Source organism: Oncorhynchus gorbuscha, unplaced genomic scaffold (genome assembly GCF_021184085.1).
Source record: "Oncorhynchus gorbuscha isolate QuinsamMale2020 ecotype Even-year unplaced genomic scaffold, OgorEven_v1.0 Un_scaffold_9485, whole genome shotgun sequence".
NCBI lineage: Eukaryota > Metazoa > Chordata > Actinopteri > Salmoniformes > Salmonidae > Oncorhynchus > Oncorhynchus gorbuscha.
In genome coordinates, this window is record NW_025752442.1 from 1 (window position 1) to 11795 (window position 11795).

General features: G+C 44.7%; 2 long non-coding RNA genes across 2 annotated transcripts; both read left to right on the forward strand.

Moving 5' to 3' along the window:
• Positions 1-9732: 9732 nt before the first annotated feature.
• Positions 9733-10187, forward strand: LOC124030145. Its single transcript, XR_006837906.1, has 3 exons — positions 9733-9897; positions 9988-10049; positions 10132-10187. It is a non-coding gene; the product is annotated as an uncharacterized LOC124030145 (long non-coding RNA).
• Positions 10188-10551: 364 nt separating this feature from the next.
• On the forward strand, positions 10552-11062 carry LOC124030146. The gene is made up of 3 exons (XR_006837907.1): positions 10552-10591; positions 10671-10706; positions 10863-11062. It is a non-coding gene; the product is annotated as an uncharacterized LOC124030146 (long non-coding RNA).
• Positions 11063-11795: the final 733 nt, after the last annotated feature.

Here is an 11795-nt window from a genome sequence, read left to right on the forward strand (position 1 = left end):
CGTCCACCTGGCCGTGCTGCTGCTCCAGTTTCAACTGACCTGAGCCCTAGGACCATGCCCCAGGACTACCTGACTTGAGTTGCATTTACATTTACATTTAAGTCATTTAGCAGACGCTCTTATCCAGAGCGACTTACAAATTGGTGCATTCACCTTATGACATCCAGTGGGACAGTCACTTAACAATAGTGCATCTAAAACTTAGGGGGGTGGGGTGAGAGGGATTACTTAACCTATCCTAGGTATTCCTTAAAGAGGTGGGGTTTCAGGTGTCTCCGGAAGGTGGTGATTGACTCCGCTGTCCTGGCGTCGTGAGGGAGTTTGTTCCACCATTGGGGGCCAGGGCAGCGAACAGTTTTGACTGGGCTGAGCGGAGCTGTACTTCCTCAGTGGTAGGGAGGCGAGCAGGCCAGAGGTGGATGAACGCAGTGCCCTTGTTTGGGTGTAGGGCCTGATCAGAGCCTGGAGGTACTGAGGTGCCGTTCCCCTCACAGCTCCGTAGGGCAAGCACCATGGTCTTGTAGCGGATGCGAGCTTCAACTGGAAGCCAGTGGAGAGAACGGAGGAGCGGGGTGACGTGAGAGAACTTGGGAAGGTTGAACACCAGACGGGCTGCGGCGTTCTGGATGAGTTGAAGGGGTTTAATGGCACAGGCAGGGAGCCCAGCCAACAGCGAGTTGCAGTAATCCAGACGGGAGATGACAAGTGCCTGGATTAGGACCTGCGCCGCTTCCTGTGTGAGGCAGGGTCGTACTCTGCGGATGTTGTAGAGCATGAACCTACAGGAACGGGCCACCGCCTTGATGTTAGTAGAGAACGACAGGGTGTTGTCCAGGATCACGCCAAGGTTCTTGGCGCTCTGGGAGGAGGACACAATGGAGTTGTCGACCGTGATGGCGAGATCATGGAACGGGCAGTCCTTCCCCGGGAGGAAGAGCAGCTCCGTCTTGCCGAGGTTCAGCTTGAGGTGGTGATCCGTCATCCACACTGATATGTCTGCCAGACATGCAGAGATGCGATTCGCCACCTGGTCATCAGAAGGGGGAAAGGAGAAGATTAATTGTGTGTCGTCTGCATAGCAATGATAAGAGAGACCATGTGAGGTTATGACAGAGCCAAGTGACTTGGTGTATAGCGAGAATAGGAGAGGGCCAAGAACAGAGCCCTGGGGGACACCAGTGGTGAGAGCGCGTGGTGAGGAGACAGATTCTCGCCACGCCACCTGGTAGGAGCGACCTGTCAGGTAGGACGCAATCCAAGCGTGGGCCGCGCCGGAGATGCCCAACTCGGAGAGGGTGGAGAGGAGGATCTGATGGTTCACAGTATCGAAGGCAGCCGATAGATCTAGAAGGATGAGAGCAGAGGAGAGAGAGTTAGCTTTAGCAGTGCGGAGCGCCTCCGTGATACAGAGGAGAGCAGTCTCAGTTGAATGACTAGTCTTGAAACCTGACTGATTTGGATCAAGAAGGTCATTCAGAGAGAGATAGCGGGAGAGCTGGCCAAGGACGGCACGTTCAAGAGTTTTGGAGAGAAAAGAAAGAAGGGATACTGGTCTGTAATTGTTGACATCGGAGGGATCGAGTGTAGGTTTTTTCAGAAGGGGTGCAACTCTCGCTCTCTTGAAGACGGAAGGGACGTAGCCAACGGTCAGGGATGAGTTGATGAGCGAGGTGAGGTAAGGGAGAAGGTCTCCGGAAATGGTCTGGAGAAGAGAGGAGGGGATAGGGTCAAGCGGGCAGGTTGTTGGGCGGCCGGCCGTCACAAGACGCGAGATTTCATCTGGAGAGAGAGGGGAGAAAGAGGTCAGAGCACAGGAGTAGGGCAGTGTGAGCAGAACCAGCGGTGTCGTTTGACTTAGCAAACGAGGATCGGATGTCGTCGACCTTCTTTTCAAAATGGTTGACGAAGTCATCTGCAGAGAGGGGAGGAGGGGGAGGGGGCGGAGGATTCAGGAGGGAGGAGAAGGTGGCAAAGAGCTTCCTAGGGTTAGAGGCAGATGCTTGGAATTTAGCGTGGTAGAAAGTAGGTTTAGCAGCAGAGACAGAGGAGGAAATGTAGAGAGGGAGGGAGTGAAAGGATGCCAGGTCCGGCAGGGGAGGGCGAGTTTTCCTTCCATCACTGCTGCCCGGAGCCCTGTTCTGTGAGCCCGCAAATCACCGAGCCACCTGAGCGGAGGGGAGGAGGACCGAGCCGGCCTGGAGATAGGGGACATAGAGAGTCATGGGATGCAGAGAGGGAGGAGAGGAGGGTTGAGGAGGCAGAATCAGGAGATAGGTGGGAGAAGGTTTGAGCGGAGGGAAGAGATGATAGGATGGAAGAGGAGAGAGTAGCGGGGGAGAGAGAGTGGAAGGTTGGGACGGCGCGATACCATCCGAGTAGGGGCAGTGTGGGAGGTGTTGGATGAGAGCGAGAGGGAAAAAGGATACAAGGGTGGTCGGAGACTTGGAGGGAGTGCAGTGAGGTTAGTGGAAGAACAGCATCTAGTAAAGATGAGGTCGAGCGTATTGCCTGCCTTGTGAGTAGGGGGGAAGGTGAGAGGGTGAGGTCAAAAGAGAGAGGAGGAAAGAAGGAGGCAGAGAGGAAAGAGTCAAAGGTAGACGTGGGGAGGTTAAAGTCGCCCAGAACTGTGAGAGGTGAGCCGTCCTCAGGAAAGGAGCTTATCAAGGCATCAAGCTCATTGATGAACTCTCCGAGGGAACCTGGAGGCGATAAATGATAAGGATGTTAAGCTTGAAAGGGCTAGTAACTGTGACAGCATGGAATTCAAAGGAGGCGACAGACAGATGGGTAAGGGGAGAAAGAGAGAATGACCACTTGGGGAGAGATGAGATCCTGGTGCCACCACCCCGCTGACCAGACGCTTCGGGTGCTGAGAACACGGGCGACGAAGAGAGAGAGCAGTAGGAGTAGCAGTGTTGTCTGTGGTGATCCATGTTTCCGTCAGTGCCAAGAAGTCGAGGGACTGGAGGGAGGCATAGGCTGAGATGAACTCTGCCTTGTTGACCGCAGATTGGCAGTTCCAGAGGCTACCGGAGACCTGGAACTCCACGTGGTCGGCGCGCTGGGACCACCAGAGTAGCGTGGTGGATGCGGCCACGCGGGTGTGGAGCGTTTGTATGGTCTGTGCAGAGAGGAGAGAACAGGGATAAACAGACACATAGTTGCCAGGCTACAGAAGAGGCTACGCTAATGCAAAGGAGATTGGAATGACAAGTGGACTACACGTCTCCCGAATGTTCGTGTTAAGCTACATAGCAAGAATCTTATTGACTAAAATGATTAAATGATACAGTACTGCTGAAGTAGGCCAGCTGGCAGTGGGTGCGTTGTTGACACTACACTAATCAAGTCGCTCCGCTGAGTGTAATAGTTTCTGCAGTGTTGCTATTCGGGGCTAGCAGGCTAGCTAGCAGTGTTGTTTACGTTACGCCATGCTAAAAGAACGACACAGATGGCTAGCGAACCTAGAAAATCGCTTCTAGACTACACAATTATCTTTGATACAAAGACGGCTATGTAGCTAGCTAAGTAGCTAGCTACGATCAAACAAATCAAACCGTTGTACTGTAATGAAATGAAGTGAAAAGTGATACAACCTGTGAATGCGATCGGTAGTTGAGTTCTATACAGAAGACGTACATGCTGGTTACATTGCTGGCTAGCTAGCAGAGTTGGCTAGCTAGCAGAGTCACCTACGTTAAGGACTACAAATAGCTTTGGCTAGCTAACCTCTGTAAATTAAGATAATCACTCTAAGACTACACACCCTAAACCTAAACAACACAATTATCTTGGATACGATGATACGATGATACGAAGACAGCAAAGACAGCTATGTAGGTAGCTAACACTAAACTAATCAAGTCGTTCAGTTGAGGTAATAGTAATAGTTCTCAGTGCAGCTAATCAGTGGACGTTAGCTAGCTGGCTAGTGAAGACTACGTTAGGACGGCGAAATACGATAATTACGCAATTATCTTTGATACAAAGACGGCTATGTAGCTAGCTGAGAAGAAATTGCTAAGATAAGACAAATCAAACCGTTGTGATATAATGAAATATAATGAAAAGTTATACTACCCGTTGGAGCCCATGTTCTGTTATAATCTCCACCCGGCACAGCCAGAAGAGGACTGGCCACCCCACATAGCCTGGTTTCTTCCCTAGGTTTGGCCTTTCTAGGGAGTTTTTCCTAGCCACCGTGCTTCTACACCTGCATTGCTTGCTGTTTGGGGTTTTAGGCTGGGTTTCTGTACAGCACTTTGAGATATCAGCTGATGTACGAAGGGCTATATAAATAAATTTGATTTGATTTGAGCACGGTAAATACTGACCAGCATCAACCAAAGTTAGCAACAGTCTGATGGAGGCGCAGCATGCAACGTGGGTTTTGTTTTGTGTGAAAACATGGCAGGAGGCAGTGACAGAGCTCAGGAAATGTTTCAGCCTTCTAAGAGGACCAAATCTGAAGTGTACATGCAACAACAACAAAAATCGCAGCAAAAGGGGACAACACCTCAAATCTCTTGAGTCATCGTCATGACCACCACCCACTACTTTATAGTGAATACAAGGTGAAGTTAACTTTTAGCTCAATGCATGATGTGGGGACTTCAGAATGGGGAAAATGTCATGGTTTGTCTGTCTAACTTGCTAATAGCTTGTCAATAATGTAAACTGAAGCGTTCAGTGTTACCTACTGTTGTAAAAACACAACACTGTTCTGCTGCTGTACGCGTTGTGTCTGCAGACTCTATTCTCCCATTGCACACGATAACACCTTATGTAGTTTAGTCACCCAACCAACATATTTTGTTCATTTAAAATCTGTCAGACGTCGACTTGGTTGTAAAGTGTTTCAACAGGAGAAACACTATAGACTCCTATACAAGACTGTATTTACGTCAATTGCTGGGCTCATTGCAATTACTATCACTGTCTTCTTAAGACTGATTTGTATTTATGTATATTGTACATGGGGTCATTGCATGTACTCAAATGCAACACAGAAGTGTGTGTGTGTGTGTGTGTATGTGAATAATTATAATGTAACAACACCAATAATAATAATACATTTGCTATTATCTTGTTTACAGAGTGAGTGTGCAGCAGACAAACCCAGTGATGCTACTGGTCCCTCCTCATCTACAGTTGTGACACAGAACACTCCAGTAAGCATTTTAAAAGGCAGGCTGCTTATGCACCCACATCAAAACATGCTCAAGAACTCACTGCAGCCTTTTCATATTAAGTTGCAAAGGACATGATGCCATTTCAAATTGTTGAGAGGCCTGGCTTTCTGAGGCCGATGGAGGTTGTCGTGCCTCACTACAATGTGCCATCACCAACATTATTTTCCAAGACTGAAATCCCAAACCTGTACAACCAGGTTAAAGCTGATGTTGGAACATTTGATTTGCTTACGTTAATGATATTATGTTAATGTTCATACACACAAAAAATACATAGTGCTGCTAATTTAATTTGTTGTTTGTTGGTTTTCAATATAAAACTTGGTGAAATAATTTCAGTGTGTGTGTATCAGTACTTTTTGATAATTTCAGAGTACATTTTAACAATACTGCGATTATACTGATAACCGTGATAATTTTGGTTCCTATAATCGTGTCATCGTGTCATCATATCATTTCATCTCTAATCAGCATGCTAAAGAGGTTCCAACCAAGTCAATGCACCTACACATGTTGTCCAGAAGCTCAAACGGGGCAGTCCCATTTAGATGCCTTATATACTGGTTACAGACACGTTACATAGGCATAGTTCATAGGGTTGGTTAGAGCATGTGTCTGGCACCGTCTCCTATCTTAACCTAAAGAACATACAGCACCAGTAAAAGTTGGGACCACACCTACCCATTCAAGGTTTTTAAATTTTTGCAATTTCCTACAGTGTAGAATAATAGTGAAGACATCAAAACTGAAATAACACAAATGGAATCATGTCGTAACCAAAAGACATGTTAAACAAATCAAAATATATTTTATATTTGAGATTCTTCCTAAGTGGCCACCCTCTGCCTTGATGACAACTTTGCACACTCTTGGCATTCTCTCAACCAGCTTCACATGGAATGCTTTTCCGACACTCTTGAAGTAGTTGCCACATATGCTGAGCACTTGTTGGGCTGCTTTTCCTTCACTCTGCAGTCTAACTCATCCAAAAACATCTCAATTGGGTTTTAGGTCGGGTGATTGTGGAGAAAAGGTCATCTGGATGTAGCACTCCATCACTCTCCTTGGTCAAATAGCCCTTACACAGACTGGAGGTGTGTTGGTTCATTTGTCCTGTTGAAAAACAAATGATAGTACAAACCAGATGTGACTCACCACCTGGTAGCATGTACCAGCATGTATGTAGCAAAATTTGAAATTGTGTTTTTTTACATAGGATTAAAATAGAGACTCAGAGCTACAAAATGGTATATCATACAATGCATTTGAGGAACAATTCTGCATTGAAAGTTGATCAACTTGTAAAGTCACTTTTGAGAAAATGGCCTTTGAATGTGTTGGTATCTGGTGAAGTGCTCTTCTTTGTCTACACCCATTCAGCATCGTTCACACCCTCTTAATCTCGCTTTCGCTCTCGGAGCATTCAAGAGCACACACATTTCATTTGTTTACCTATGGATAACATGAAAACAGCCTAACCAGCTCTGCTGGCAACAATTTCATTACGCTTTTTGCAGAAGTTTACTTACACAGGCCATATTCAATGGGTGTTGTACACACGTCATATAATGTTAGCTAACGAGCCAGCCAGCGAATGTTAGCTAGTTAAAGACAATGAACACAGTGCCAACAATGCCACAGTGCTGGGAGGCCAACTAACCAGGTTCAATGTTATTTAGCTAACATTATGCTCTAACTAGAAAATCAAATGAAGCTCTGGGATACGAATAATAACGTCAGGTAGGGAGCCAGCCAGCTAACATTAGCTAGCTAGCTAACAGTACACATTAGCTTGAAATGAAACCACTTTCTGTCAAAATTAGAAATGAGTAATAACTGAAAATGTAGCTAGCTAACGCTAGACTATCTTACCTGTATACATCATCATGTATGATGGACGTGTCTCTATGTCAGGAATGCAATATCACAGTTCCCCTGAGTTTGAAGATGTAATCCGGAGACAGGTGTTTTCTCCATCTCTTTAGCTATCATACTCTAATTACATTGATTTCAAAAACTTGATCCCCCAGAAAGTGGAGAGCAACACTTATGCAGCTCCACTACACAATACATGTTTAAAAAGCGGTGTTCGACAGGATTACAAACACAGACTGATGAGATCAAATAGACAGAAGCCTTCTATATGGCAGACCAATCCAAACTCATCCCTCGGCATGTCCAGCCCACTCATTATCTCAGCCAATCATGGCTACGCCTAGTTTCCTAAAACGGCTCACAGATGGGAGGGCATATCGCCTGCAGAGTGCTGTGGTAGCCCTGCTGGTTAAGTGTGCCTTGAATTCAAAATAAATCACCAATATATAATAATAATAATATATGCCATTTAGCAGACGCTTATCCAAAGCGACTTACAGTCATGTAAAAGTATTACATTCTACGTATAGGTGGTCCTGGGATCGAGACCCACTACCCTGGCGTTACAAGCGCCATCACACCTCCTCCATGCTTCACAGTGGGAACCACACATTCGGAGATCATCCATTCACCTACTCTGCGTCTCACAAGAGACACGGCGGTTGGAACCAAAATCTCAAATTTGGAATCATCAGACCAAAGGACAGATTTCCACAGGTCTAATGTCCATTGCTCTTCGTGGCCCAAGAAAGTCTCTTCTTCTTATTGGTGTCCTTTAGTAGTGGTTTCTTAGCAGCAATTCGACAATTCGACCTCCTCTCAACAGTTGATGTTGAGATGTGTCTGTTACTTGAACTCTGTGAAGAATTTATTCTAATGGACTTATCCTCTGCAGCAGAGGTAACTCTGGGTCTTCCTTTCCTGTGGCGGTCCTCACGAGAGCTAGTTTCATCATAGCACTTAATATATGCCATTTTAGCAGACGCTTTTATCCAAAGCGACTTACAGTCATGTGTGCATACATTCTACGTATGGGTGGTCCTGGGGATCGAACCCACTACCCTGGCGTTACAAAGCGCCATGCTCTACCAACTGAGCTACAGAAGGACCACTTGATGGTTCTTGCAACTGCACTTGAAGAAACTTTCAAAGTTCTTGACATTTTCTGGATTAACTGACCTTCATGTCTTAAAGTATTGATGGACTGTCCTTTCTCTTTGCTTATTTTAGCTGTTCTTGCCATAATACGGACTTGGGGCCTGTTGCACAAAAGTAGAATTAAGACATCCGGGATAAATGACTCAGCTGAGCTCAATGAAGCCAAAACATGTGCGTCCAGGCTTAATTGGTTGCACAAAGACCAAGCCAGGATGAGCAGACACGGATTCATTAAGCCAGGTGAAACCAATCCTGGATAGGTGCGCGCTCACGGCTCACTCAAATAGACCCCGCCACAGATCACAGATTAACTGATTTACCATGGCAACTAGAGCCGCGTACTTTTCCCCGTCGGAAGCACAAATCCTCATGAGGTAAAAGATATAATTAAGAAGAAAGGCAACACCGCCACAGTGATAAAGCAAAGAGAAAAAGCGTGGCAAAGTATTGCAGACCGCCTGAATGCGTAAGTAGTGCACAATTACACACTCACCGCTCCGCTGAAACATCACAATTACAATTCAAATATTTAATTCACATCTCCAAAAACGCAGTTGTACTGTAATTATGAAACGGTTAAATTTTTAATTGAAATGCACTGCAGATATGAGTGAAATTGTGTAAAGTAAGTCCATCACACTGTATAAAGCTATGATAAATTATTATTAAAGCCTTACATTATTATTTAACGTTACTACGCTCAGTACGGTTTAATCTTAGCCGTTGTACTCTGCTTCTTATGTTGTCCACCGTTTTTTTTGTGTTTCTCCTGCTTTCATTAATGTAAAGCTGCTTTGACAGAATGAAACAATTGTGAAAAGTGCTATATAAATAAAATTTAATTGAATAAATAGATGAGCTATAATAATAATCACTTTAATTTATATAGCGCCTTTCAAAGGACCCAAGGTCGGTTGCTCACTGCACTGCAAAAATGTCTTTCTTACTTAGTATTTTTGTCTTGTTTTCAGTAAAAAAAAATATCTAAAAAACATCTTGAATATTTTCTTGAGCAAAATTACCTAGGAAAATAAGCAAAAAAATCTGCCAGTGAAACGAGAACTTTTCTAAAATTAAGTGTTTATGGAAAAAGTAAACTTATTTCAAGAGAATTTTTATTATATTGACAGATTTTTTATTTGCTTGTTTTAAGCACACATTTACTTAAAGTTTATATTTTTTGTCTAAACTATACTTATTTTGCTAGGTCATTTAGCAAATCAAGAAAATACATCTTTATTTAAGTTTTTTTTGTTGATATTTTTACTGAAAACAAGACAAAAATACCAAGTAATTTTTTGCAGTGTGACTCCATTAAATGTGTGTGTGTGTGTGTAGATTAAACATGAACGGGCCAAAACGGACATGGCAGCAGGTCAAAATCAAATACAAGAACATTCTGCAGAATGGTATGGTCCCTGACTAATATTTAACAAAGCACAAGCATATATTGTACCCAGAAGGTGCCTGCTCACACATTGTCTGTACTGTTTTAGCAGTGAAAAGAATACCCACAGACAAGGCACGGGTGGTGGGTCACCAAAGGCTGACCTTACCCCAGCAGAGGACATGGCCTTGGAGCTAAATAAAGGCAGGCCCGTCTTAGAGGGGATCCCTGGGGGGAAAGAGACGAGCATAGGTTCCTCCCAAGATGCCACCCGCTTCATTCAAGGTATGTCCTTCCATCTCTACATGGGATACAACCACATTCATATTGAATCAATTTGGACTGTCTGACTTTGGTTTACCTATTGCCTTGCAGTGTCTGGCAGCACTGTGTTCCTGTTAGAGCCACCAGCACAAGCACCAGACGATGCTGATCCAGTGAGTACTCCATCAAAGGCATACTGTAGGCCTGGCATGTCTTGTCTACTAGCTTCAATATGAATCCGATTAAATGTGATAGGGTGAAGGCCCCAGTGCAGCAGCAACAGCACATGATGGAGACGATGATGATGATGGAGGAGACCATCTCTGGATTCCAGAAGGCATGAGGTATCATGGTAAGACTGTGAAAGTACTATTTACTCTACAATGGTGAGGAGTCCTCATCAAAATCAAAAAATCTAATTTCTTTTACAGGACCCAGATGCTATACAGTGGGAAAACCAGCCTGGCAACATAGTGCGTATTAATAAAAGGACACCACATCCTGCCAAATTCCAGCTGCGCTAATTGTATTGTGTTCACAGAGCTCACAAGCTATCAGAAAGTTGTATGGCAACCACCTCCGGCGCCAAATAGAACTGGCAGACATAGACATTCAGTACAAGAAGAAAAAGATGGAAAATCTTGCACTGGAGTCGAAATAAAAAAGAGGACAATTAGGAAACTGGACCTTGAAATAAAAAAAACTTGAGAGGGAGGTGAGATATGCCTTCAATGTACACTGTATGCTAACTGTAACACAAATGTATTAATCATTATTTGTATTTCCTCCCCCAGCTCCAAGAAGATGACACAGCTCAAAATAAAAATTAGGTATATTCTCGTAAAGTCAAGTGAGCCATGACATATGAGCTCTTATTGTGAGCACACAGGACGGTGGCATCTTTCTAAGTTTTTTTTTTTTCTTCCCAGCAATCAGTACAACCAAGTCATCGTTATAAGGCATCGCCCTCTTTGCCCACCCCCCAGCACCAGGTGTGGCCACTAGCCTATATGAAGGCCCAAAATTGTGTGTTCCTTTCTGCTCTGACAATGGCATGCCCATTCGTGCGAGATGTGGTGGATGAAGAAGCACTTGTGCTGAGGAGAGCCTTCAGGCGAGAAAGGGTCTTCAGGGACCGGTTGGACCCACTGGCCTTCCCTGATGACCATCTATATGAAAGATACAGGTTTTCTGGGTAGATGGCATCAGGTATCTATGCAGACTACTGTCCCAGGATTAAGCACCGCACTGCACGGAGCCATGCACTGAGTGTGGAGCAAATGGTTTGTGTGGCCTTGCGCTTTTTGCTAGTGGAGCCTTCCTGTACTCAGTGGGGGATGCAGAACAGCTGAACAAGGCCACAATTTGCCGCACTAATAAGGAGTGTGTGTCTGGCTATCAAAGCATTAGCAGATGTCTTCATCTCCTTCCTGGCCACAGAAGACTCTGTGACATCAAAGAGGAGTTCTATAGTTGCAGGTAAGAGGATCTACAAATTACAGGATAACTGTTAACACATAGTAGGATACTCATTACTTTGTGTGACAGGTTTCCTATGTCATTGGTGCAGTGGACTGCACACACATTACGGATAAAAGCCCTCAGGTGCCCATGAGGCCGATTTTGTGAATAGGAAATCCTTTCACAGTATTAATGTTCAGGTGAACATAACTTTGATATTGTCCATTGACGAACACTCTGCATTGCCAGTGATGTGCATTGATTGGTGTAATATTCCTCATCTTATGATTTCAGATGGTCTGCAATGCTGACTGTGTGATCAGCAATGTTGTGGCAAAATGGCCTGGCTCAGTCCATGACTCCAGAATCTTTCGGGCCTCTGAAATCTATCAGTGCCTATCACAAGGTAAGCCACACAACCCCTATTTATAACCATCATGGCTGTGTCAAGAATATCA